Source organism: Ptychodera flava, chromosome 1, assembly GCF_041260155.1.
Source record: "Ptychodera flava strain L36383 chromosome 1, AS_Pfla_20210202, whole genome shotgun sequence".
Taxonomy (NCBI): Eukaryota; Metazoa; Hemichordata; class Enteropneusta; family Ptychoderidae; genus Ptychodera; species Ptychodera flava.
In genome coordinates this window covers 43,510,510-43,520,620 of record NC_091928.1, presented here as the reverse complement: position 1 = coordinate 43,520,620, position 10,111 = coordinate 43,510,510, and the positions used below count along the sequence as shown (strand labels likewise).

At 36.0% G+C, this 10,111-nt stretch overlaps 1 long non-coding RNA gene across 1 annotated transcript; it reads right to left on the bottom strand.

Moving 5' to 3' along the window:
* Positions 1 to 1,306: 1,306 nt before the first annotated feature.
* On the bottom strand, positions 1,307 to 8,894 carry LOC139140291 (uncharacterized). Its single transcript, XR_011553976.1, has 4 exons — positions 8,498 to 8,894; positions 8,363 to 8,387; positions 6,076 to 6,179; positions 1,307 to 4,350 (listed from the first exon to the last, which is right to left on the bottom strand). It is a non-coding gene; the product is annotated as an uncharacterized lncRNA (long non-coding RNA).
* Positions 8,895 to 10,111: the final 1,217 nt, after the last annotated feature.

Genomic DNA, 10,111 nt, shown 5'->3' with positions numbered 1-10,111 from the left:
CGGGGACAGATGTTTGAGATCTGAGATTTTAATATTATATAGGGCTCAGCCCTTGATGTCGCGCCAGGGGTTAAGATTGGCAATGTTATTTGTATTGATTCGTGATAAAATAGAATTAATTGTTACTTCATATACGTTTGCATGACAACTATGCCCAGTTTCCCTCTGATGAAAGCAGTTCACGTACGTACACAACGTCAAACCCTGCAGCAGTGCGGGTATAAATTTTCTGTAATGTGTAAAAATGTTGGACAAAAATTGGCAATTTTTACCATGATAATAGCCTATTGTGCTAATATTATGCCATCATTATCATTGCAACGGTAACCACACTGCCTACCTTCCACTTGCAACCTGAAAACTATATAGCGTTTCCCAAAAAACTGGCAATTTTCGAATCTAGATATTGACACAGGGGGCGCTTTTCTAAAATTCAATCCCAGCATTCTTTGCGTATGAGCCCCCCCCCCCGTTCATATGCACGACAGTTTTCTCCCTTTTTCCAGTTTTTATGCGTGATATTAACGATATTTTGTATCAGCGACAAGGTGGATAATAACACTTATTGGCTAATAAAAGAGATATATTTTATAAATGGCATGTTATAAAATTATAATTTGCACGTTTCGTATTTGTTTATTTACGAGTACTCAAAAAAACATGGCGGCGCCCATGAAAGTAGGGTACACTTGCGGTTACTCGCATAGTATATTATGAATATGCGCATGCGTAGTCAGTAAGCCGCTGGCGCGACTATTAATACTTTCGCCGTGTACCACTTGTGGGGCTAATTCTAAAGCGTTAGTGTGAGAAAAAATTGACCGCCTCTTTGTTTTCGAAAACCTAATGTAATACGGTGTTTTCGATCGGGTTCGAACTCAACACATACGGCATCCAGTCACCTAGTGGAGAAGCAACAGACAGCACCGCTCGGCCAAATCCCCACACTCAAAAAGAAAGGTTCAATAACAGGGTAAGTTTTTAAATGTTTCTGACTGCGACCCTTCCCAACATTGTACAGATCAGAGATCACTAACTATCACACATCGCACACATACTTTATCGACGGAATAAATACATCGATTGATGTTCTGTCAACAAGCAGAGCTATCAACCCTGCGTTGAAAATATGGTGTTTTCAATCAGGTCGAACTCAGAACATACGGCATCCTGTCACCTAGAGGAGAAGCAACAGACAGAACCGCTCTGTCAAATCCCTACCCTCGAAAAAGAGTGGTTTAGTAACAAGGCTGAGTAAATTTCTGATATATAGTGACTCACCAATGCGACAGACGACTGGAAATTTGAATTTATTTTATTGCTTTATTTCATTTCCTACGACTCAAATCCACAAAAACTACATTTGTAAGCAAAGGGCATTCGTAAAATTACAACCTTCTGGGCGATATTAACGAGACCAATTATTAGTTTTCTTGTGAAAAATTCAGTTTTCGTGATGACAAAGACTTTCCATAAAAAGGAAGGCTATTCCACTTTTCTTATACGTGATACATATGGGAAGTTACGCAGTTGTAACCCTTTTATATTTATCGCCTTGGTAATGATTTAATTGGAACCTTGAACCGTTAATTATCAGACTCTTCTCGACACAATTATCATTCCTCTGTATTATTCCATCCGGGAATATTCCATCATAGGTTAAATTGCAAAGGAAATATAGTATCACAAATTGAACTGTCTGGCAGATCTACATTTTGTATTCCTTTCACATTCCGGAGAAAGGCGTTATTTTATTATCGACGTTGCAGTGAACGTTTTCGCTATGAAATATACGAAATCTGAAATTTCTGATGAACTTTCCCGGTAACTCGTTTAATGGATCGAGTCGTTATTACTTTGGGTGGAATGCGCCTTGCCAAAACTTTCCTCCAACAAAAATTTAAACCATTATTTTCGAAAACAAGCATGTAAATCAGGAGTCGCCATGCAAAATGTGGTACTAGAGGAACAAATTCACCTATACCTGTGTTAACTCAAAAGGGAAAATACAATTTTCTCTTTTTCTCAAAAATAAGTGGATGGAATTTTTTTTTATTTCAAAAACTATGAACCGAATCCCAATTTATGGTAGATCAAAAAATATATTATGAAAATGATTGAGGGGTTGAGAAATTGTGATGATTGATGATAAATGAAAGGCAATTTAACATTTTCCTTTTAGGTAAAAAGATGGCAAAATATTTGTCGAATATGGAGGTGAGAAGAGGAGAGTAAATCAATTTTTCAGTAAACAACACGAATATCAAAACGCACCATCTGCTCTGACAGTTTAAGAGGACTGCTGATATTGTTCCCATCGCAACAGAAAGAAAAAAAATTGGGTAAATTTAAAATGTTTTTTGCCATTTTGCCATTTGATCGTCAAGGCTTATTGTCGTCATTGTCTGTATGTCAGAGCATTCCTAGATGATATGAAAGACCGGTGGACAGGGTGAATAAATATCCAACTAATGTTTGCTATAATCCTGCACTTCAAATCTAATCGCCATCCGGTTGCTTTTTCGCTTTCATATGTGCGAATTTAATAAACGTACCGAAGACTGTACAACATTATTTGTGGTTGTCGCCATATCTGGAGCCATCTTAATTGTATGAGTGAGAGGGGGACAGACAGACAGACAGACAGACAGATTGAGACAGAGACTGAGAGACAGAGAGGAAGAATACTCAATACAGGCTTTTCTTAGCACAATCTGGCCCACACAGGCTTCAGCTGGTAATAACATCTTGCTAACTCGTAAATATATATGTAAGCAAAATGTAAATTTGCGGAAACTTGCGTAATCTGAAGGCTTGTCAAAGCGCATTCTCACATTTATCTGGCTTTCGTTTACGTTTACATTTTCATTCACGAACTACATTTTTGTTATTCAGCAATTTGATAACGTGTAAATATCTTTCTTGATGTAATTAGCTCACTTTTAATTTTAGAGCTATACGGTTTCACATCCCCTACAGGACGGGGATTGCACACTTTTTATGTTATCATGCAGTCTCTATATGGTTTCCACGTGCTGATGATCTCTGAATTAGATATCGGTAATAAATAATAAAGTCATTCCTTTTTTATGCTGTGGGGTTAAGAAGGGAAGGGCAGAATGCGTAATTGAAAAACGTGTCACACAAAAAAGTTGGTCTAAAGCGATTAGAGTAAACAGCGATTATAGACACACCTTTTTGCAACATTATAATATAATGAGACTACTGGTGTCGCTTACGCCAGTCATGACTATTAGTAGGAAAAGTAGGTAAACTCCGTTGCTCACTCTCTAATTTTACCTTAGGGGACCATCCGCAATGGCAATATCCAAGATTCAATTTCCGTTTTTGTGCAGGACGGATTTATTAGCATTGGCATTTGATTTGCTAGATTTATTGTCGAAATTAAATTCACTTAAAAGCACATGCGAGCGATTTCTAAGAGAAGGCTGGATTCCTGGAATCAGGATAGCGTGAACAAAAACCCCGTGACTAAAGCATATATGACAGCATTTCGAGGTCATTAAGAAAGTAGAGGCCACCTAAGTTTTGAGGGTATTGCATTCCCACTTACAGTGAAGGGTGAGATATTGTGTGTTGATGCGTGTAACAATGCGTGTATCTTGAGTGTACGAGAGAGAGAGAGAGAGAGAGAGAGAGAGAGAGAGAGAGAGAGAGAGAGAGAGAGAGAGAGAGAGGGGGGTACTACACGAAACGTATAGTGGTGTCCTGTGAATAGTACTCAATATGGGGCTTTCGGCGTATGGAGATGAATATGATAATGATGTATGTCAAACGGCACAGTAGAAATGTATCAATCTAGATGCAAGTCCACACTATAGTTGGCCATAGAAGGCCACATTTTGGTTTCAATGTAATTCAATGAAATCGAGGTGCAATTCTAAAAAAATACCAAAGGATTAAATTAGATTCAACTCAAGCAGGTCATATCTCACCATCTATTATGCACCTATGCACCTGATGACTCGCTCATTTACGCACACATCTGCCTCTCCTTTATTACTCAGGACTACCACAGATGTTTAAAATATTGGAACTGTTTTAGACAATATGCATATTAAACTATTTATTCCATCCATTTTTTGCTAAATGTTGAATCTTTAAAAGTATGCCACAAAACAACATTCGAAAGGAATAAGACATTCGTCAAATCACATTAAAAGAAGACTTAACAAAATCCATGATGTCTTTCTTATGGAAAGGTTAAATATTTCACATTGGTGAACGCTGAAAGGTAAAGAACTCAGTAAAGTAGAAGGCTATGTCCCCGTCTTTTATACTTGATACGTATGCGAAGTTCCCTTTATGTCAATCCGATTGGTGGTGATTCTGTAAATATAAAATAGGGAAGGAAAAGTATGTATCAAGTCATTCATTGTCGACATATAAGCACACAATTATGACCCCCCCCCCGGTCCTGTATAATTTCGTTCTGTGATATTACCATAGTAGAGAAAATCGTGATGAAAATGCCATTACTTTATATAATTACTCTTGATACGACGCTTTTGTATCAGAAGAGAGAATTGGAAATTCATTCATTTCATACAGCAATAAACATGAAGTAAGTTTTAATATAATAATAATATTAAAAGTCTATAAGCCGTGGATTCAAATCGAATGATAAATAAAGTAAAATAATAAAATACACCGAGTATGTCAAGTCACAGAAATATAAATAGTAAACATAATTAGGATGCATAGAGCAGTCATTGAAATGGTTTCCTTAACATGCCCAACATCAATAGCAGGACGATTTTAGTGTTCATGTCAATCGTAAATACATCGTGTATCAGTTGATGCTCTAAAGATAATGTAGGCACGCAGCGTTTTAAGATCAACCGATGTTACACAGTCAAGGTAGATTTAAAGGTATACAGTCACCGTTAATCTAAATATGCCCATATATGGTCAAAGGGGCGTTCCTGAATATTCAAAATGCCCATGTGAGGGCACTGTTTTTAAAAAGCGGCCACCCGCTTAAAATCTGTGATAATCACAGATCTTTCCATGGTAACTGTGGCAAAATTTGAACAGTATACCTGTAAACGTTGGCACACATTTTCGTTAAGTTAATTTAACCGTTCTGCTTAAAAATCAAAACTAAATATCACCCTGCCCATCACAATATTAAATAGGTTTGATGTGTATATAAAACCCTTAAATCTAAATCTAAATATCTGACTTAACGTACATTGACTCGCGATTGCTTCACTTTCTCTTTATTTACTTGTCACTGATTTTGAAGCAGACATGTTCGATGGTAGTCTTTCAGACGTCCATTGCCCTTTTTAATGTAAATACAAAATCGACATTTCAGAGCCCGAACAAGTGCTGCATTGAGAGTCGTCAGATTAGTCCTACATTTATCGCTGAACATACAAGTCATAAAGGAAACACCTTAAAGCAACTTGAATAGGACAGGCTGAATAATTTGGTTCCTTCAAAAAAGCATTCAATAACGACTCAATATCCCCATAGATCCTTTCTGAGTTATTCGATGTATTTGTCATACCAATACTAATGCATTTCACGACAAAGTCCTGAAAAATAAAACAGTCAACACTAGAACTACAAACTGCATGGTGTATAGACAATCGGATAAAACCAATATTAATTGAATTTGTAAAAGAATGGTTGATTTCTAGAAAAAAGTAATAAGCTAAAGGAAAGTAAACCATTTTGTACTTTGTTTAGACTTTTAAATTCATGTATGTAACGCTGGATTGTAAAAATCAAAAGCATTCTTGAAAAGTGTAGCTTCTCAAATATTTGGTATGAATACAAAAATGAAATGTGAAAAATATGAAATATAGTTTAGATATTAGCATGCAAAATTAGCCAAGTGGGGTTCAAATTAAATAATTAAATCAATAATGAGTTTAATGCATTTTTTACATTTCTGGCCATTTGGAAGTGTTCTCATTCCTCGACAGGGGTGGTAGAGCTAATATAGTTATTATTATTATTATTATTATTATTATTATTATTATTATTATTATTATTATTAATTATTATTTAGTGGCATGCGTATGGAAAATCTTTAGGACTTACAGATGGCGTGTCTGTAACGTCTTTCTTCTGATATCATCAAGGGCAACACGCAGGCCATCCAATGTAGCAACATACAATCGTCTGACAAATTCCACAATTATAAACTGTAATAAACATATGAGCATCATTTTACTTTTAAAACATATGATAACAAAATGCATCTTGGCACTTAATTCTCTTTGACTTTATGAGTTTCCATAATGTCTCCTTACTGATATTTCATGTCTAGACTTTAAGGTCCGCAACTACAGTACATGGTCTATGAGATGTACATTTTTTCAACCCTCAACTCTGGTAAAGTGCGCAGTGACTTTCTGATGTATTGTTTTAATCACATCTAGAAGGAATACCATGGACGGGCTGAGAGCACCTTATTGAATTTTACATACAGGGCATTATTACCTATTAAACTAAAGTTTACTTGCATAGGAGCGCGTGTACTAAAGGTATAAACCTTGAGTACATATACTGGGAACTTAAATAACTTACGTAAAAATCGCAAGTTAGTTTTAACCGGAACTGTTTTTGTTTCCAAACAATATAGTGTTTTTAAACAAAATAATGTACTCTGCAAGTCATGTGAAAGTCATGTGATACTACTTCGTAAGTGAAATAGTTTTTTTGCATCGAAAATTTCACACAAAATGACTTCGACAAAGATTACTGTATATAAGTATCACAGACATATAAAGATCACAATTTTGTTATGATACTTTAAAATTTCAGTGTTGTCATGCTTATCTTTCCCTCAATGTAGTTTCCATCTGGCTTAAGCTTATTTAAGTAACTGTGTTGCTTTGCTGCCTTGCTTCATACCTATTTCCATGGACTTAAGCGTTTTAAAGAACCTTAAAATTAAAGACATTATTTTACTGAAAATATAATGTTGTCGTGCCTTGCTTTCTTTCATCTTGGTCGCAGCGAAAGACCCTGTGAAATTCTTGAGCACGACCTGTCACGCAAGTATTTTTTATTGACAAGACTGACCAATAAGAGCTCGGTGTAAGTCATAAGTAGCCTGTAGGAGATTGATCACATAATCGTACAGTAAACATCATCTAAAATAATTGGAGATTGGTTTATGTAATTCCGCTAAACGTCAGACATCGCACCGGACATCATTTTTTTCTGTTTTATCTGAGATTGAAATAATAGCAAGCTCGCCCTAATTGGCTCACTTCCACTCTCATTTTTAGTGTATGTGGCACGCATGTTTATCACGAAACACTCCAAGTCCAAGTGCAAAACACATAACATGCTAGGGTAAGAATGCCTACAGTGGTCATAACTGTGACATCAACTTGAGGAATACGAATTGCAACAATAATATCTAATCCAAGTAACAAATGATTTCACGACTGGTTGAGGCTTAATATACGATCATGGTGCTGTGTTTGTCTGACTTTCAAATACAAAATCAAACATAAAAAATTATGTGCTTCCTAGTTGGTTGCATTACCTGAAGCCTTCCCTGTGTTTTTCAGTTACCAGACAAATTTGAGATTTGTAATACGCTCGAGGCATAAATCTAAAAAAGCGTTTACTCCAAAAACGCTGTTTCAAGATATGATATTCCGTTAGATAACACCAAAGTTAATTTTTACATAAGAAAACACAACCCACAACTAAAAGTGTAGCATGCCAAGAGTAATTGTTATTTATAACGCATCGAATCAAGTAAAATATGACTATGAGGTATTTCCGCAAGCAACTAGTATATAATGTAATCGATGTTAGGGCCACAATTTGTAAAACTATCGATTTACGGAGGAGTGAACGATGAATCAGCTAACTTAGCCAATGGGCATACGATGCAATGTGTCACTTTCAGATGCTGCAATAAATTGTAATTCACACTAGAGTCAACACATTTTATTTTCAAAAATTGTAAAAGCGAGAAAAATACGAGTATTGCATAGGAGTATCCTCTTATAACACTGCCCAGTATGCAGTAATCTTATGAAGCAAATATGGTTTCTCTTTCAAAATGTTTTATTTATTTTTTGTGACATACATTCAGTCTTGCAAGACACTTTATGAAGCAATCTGCATGTAGATGAATTCCAAAATGTTTCCCTGCAATTGTATTCAACGGAAACCACAACCTAGGGTGACGTATTCTGTATATTATTAATTTTATACTTGGAGACAAGTTGCTGATTATTTCACTACAATTTTCACTAACTTGTAAAGTTGTTTAATTGGAAAGACTGGATAAATCTTAAAACTGATGAGGAATCCTTTCTCTTTCTCTCTTCTTATCAATAGAAAATACGGTTTTACTTACGTGATCTGCGATCTACGTCGATGCCCTGAAATTACGTACAGAGAAATGCAATTAGAATTTACTGGCACTTGTATTGAATGTTCATAGTACAACGTCAATATACTTGTGAATACATATTGAAAGTATGTTACATACCCGACGTGAAATCAACAGGTTTGAGAGCTTCGTTTTTTGTCCTTCTGGTTGTATATCTTCTCCTCTACTGCCATGGGTCAATACCAACACAACGATTAATGCAAACACAATTAGGAGAGCAGATTTCATCCCGACGGATATTACCTTACCCTCAAATATTCATATTTTAAAGGAAGAGTAAACGAAACGGACTCTCCGGCTACCGCTGTATTTCACGGTCACGAACGTTACCAATATAATATATAGCTCTGACGGACGTTATTTTGATTGGCAAGTGTCCCCACCAGTAGTGCGCCAATCAGGATAAACAAGTCATGTGGCACCTTTGTTCTGTCATTCTAATGAACAAGGGGCGTACCACACTGAATAAACTGAAATTTATCAATATTATTTGTGGTCAGATGCCTAATAAGGCCTTCCCATAGCTGTCATAATTGTAAGTAATTGAAAAATCGTTTTCTCCCGCAGTGATATGGAAACATAATAATGCAAAGTTCTACTTGAAAGTTACAATAACTATTGCATAAGAAATAAGAAAATTAAAAGGCTCCTTTAGCTGTTTAGAGGGAATTGACCTCACCACAAAATCGACATGTTTGCTTAGATGATCGCGAAGAAAAGGGTAAACGTTTGTGGTTTCTCACAAAAAACCGTATATTTTCCTGAATATAAAGAAAGCTCGGTCGATATTGTTTCCATAATAGGCAATTTACCATTTTCCTTTTAGTTAAAAAGATGGCAAGATGTTCGTTCAATATAGAGCTGAGGAGAGGAAAGTAAATATATTTCCAGTAAACAACACGAATATCAAAACGCACCATCTGTTCTGACAGTTTCAATTGACTGCTGATATTGCTCCTATCACAACAGAAAAAAAAGAACGGGCAAATTTAAATGTGTTTTGCCATTTGATTTTCATGGCTTATTGTCGGCATTGTCTCTACGTCAGAGCATTTCTAGGTGATATGAAAGAAGGTGAATAAATATCCAACTAATGTTTGCTATAGTCTTGTACTTCAAGTCTCATCGCCATAAGGTTGCTTTTCCACTTTCATTAGTGCGTATTGAGTGAACGGACAGAAGACTGTACAACATTATTTGTGGTTATCGCCATATCGGAAGCCATTGAACTGTATGAGTGAGAGGGAGACAGCCAGATAGAAAGATTTTAAACCAATTGTAAGGAATCTAACATTAATTACATTAGGAATAGTACTCAATGCGATATGGATGTAGGATCGTAGAATTTGCAAGTGTAAAGTTAACGTAAACGGGGTATATGCATAACCTATGATCGCTCACAAAGATGCGTTATTCATTTTGAATCATTCGAGATGGAATGCTCAATAGATGTGACTGTGCTAAATTTGATCAAACTAAAGCAGGTCTGGTATCGGCATGTATCAAAGTTGTTTTTTGCGGGATGATTTCAAGGTCCTTAGTCTGAGGCGGCAGCTGTTCCCCTGCAATTTTCCACATTGTCAATATTTCGGTGTTTAAGCTACAAAGCATTGACGATTTGTATTCAATCCAACACCGGCGTGTACATTCAACGGTAACATACAAGTATACACTGACTTAGATGGTTAGCGCTAAAACGCGTCATGAGATTGT